The 1,796-nt window shown below is 34.3% G+C and overlaps 1 long non-coding RNA gene across 1 annotated transcript; it reads left to right on the top strand.

Moving 5' to 3' along the window:
• Positions 1-460: 460 nt before the first annotated feature.
• On the top strand, positions 461-1,219 carry LOC120420260 (uncharacterized). Its single transcript, XR_005605831.2, has 2 exons — positions 461-831; positions 932-1,219. It is a non-coding gene; the product is annotated as an uncharacterized LOC120420260 (long non-coding RNA).
• Positions 1,220-1,796: the final 577 nt, after the last annotated feature.

Genomic DNA, 1,796 nt, shown 5'->3' with positions numbered 1-1,796 from the left:
TGACAATTTGACAATTTGACAATTTGACAATTTGACAATTTGACAATTTGACAATTTGACAATTTGACAATTTGACAATTTGACAATTTGACAATTTGACAATTTGACAATTTGACAATTTGACAATTTGACAATTTGACAATTTGACAATTTGACAATTTGACAATTTGACAATTTGACAATTTGACAATTTGACAATTTGACAATTTGACAATTTGACAATTTGACAATTTGACAATTTGACAATTTGACAATTTTACAATTTGACAATTTGACAATTTGACAATTTGACAATTTGACAATTTGACAATTTTACAATTTTACAATTTTACAATTTTACAATTTGATAATCTGACAATTTGCCTTGCGAAGTTGCCTTGATAATTTGCCAAATTTACAATTTTACAACAACTGACATGTTTACAAACAATTTCGAGACCATTCGAGTTACCAACTAATTTCCAAAACCAATCCTTTTTTGTTTGTATTTCCAAAAGTTTTTTTTCGTTTTTAATGTTTCAATTAATTTTGTAAATCACAATTAAAAAATATAAACTTTAATAATAAAAACGTTTCATCGTAGTTTAGAGTTGACCCATGTCAAACATAACAGTAACCGTGGTTTAGGGACTGCCCGTTGTCAAAACTTCTCGAAACTCACTAATACTCACACACACTCGCAGCAGCCGCCGCCGTCGCTGACGGACTTGACAGTTCATCAATTCAGTCGTTTAGCTCTTGTTATTTTTCTCGGCGGTCTTTAGACGACAGAAACCAGCTTATTTTTAAAGTAGCTTTTGTAACATTGTGTAAATATGTACTGCAAAACAGGTAAGGAAACATTATCGCTTGAGATTTGAAGAGTCCGATTTCTAGAAATTGATAATCGAAGTCAGAAAATTGATGGTTCTTGTTTTTCTTTTGTTTGCAGATTGCTCAAACAGTTGCTGGTCCGGAAACCTTCCTCGGAATGCTGTTCGTGTCGAAACAGACTACAGAGGAATGCTGGTTTCTGAATTGTACGGGGTCGTGGAATGTAGAGGCCAGAAAAGCGGAAGCAGTGATCAGAAGTGTGACATACAGTGACAGAAAAGTGCACCCAACGATCTGCAAATGAATGGAGCAGCTTGAGGAGGAGTGACATTGAGTGTGAAATTAAGTTGTAAGTTGGTGAAGTTTTAAAATGAGGCATGAATAAAAAGTAAATTGCGAAATCAAACTGCTTTTTTTCTTTTAAAAAGAACAAGAATAAGAAGAAACACCTTCTTGTAACACACACATACAAACGCATTTAAAACATCGTTCACCAATACTTCCACGTTAACCGCAACTGGGTGAACACCAATACAAATAAAAAATGGTTTCGTTGTGTGAGTAGTTTCGGTTTTTCAGGCTTGAAATAATTCTTGCGGAATTCCCTCACAAGCATTGTGCGGGATTTCTCACCTGTTCGTGCGCGGTAGGATTTCCCATTCGATTTGAGAGGGATTCCGCACGAATTTCCGCCGATCTCGGTTGCGTGCAAGAATTGGACATATATGACAATGGTCAATATGGATACTTTTTGTAAAACTGTCTGGGAAATCGATTCCCACTGTCAGTTTTTGAAAATTTTGACGTTTAGACCAGCTTAAAAAAACAGTTTTAGTAAATGATGTTTGTATTTTTTTTAGGGGAGACATACCATTCTGCATTTTTCGTGAGTCTTTTTGTGACATCTTAGGGTAATTCCTCAAAATTTTTGAACGAAAAAAAGTCGTGTCATCACCTTAAAATTTTACTTTTAAACATAAAAA

Source organism: Culex pipiens, chromosome 2 (genome assembly GCF_016801865.2).
Source record: "Culex pipiens pallens isolate TS chromosome 2, TS_CPP_V2, whole genome shotgun sequence".
Taxonomy (NCBI): Eukaryota; Metazoa; Arthropoda; class Insecta; order Diptera; family Culicidae; genus Culex; species Culex pipiens.
This window is presented reverse-complemented; position numbering and strand designations above follow the sequence as displayed.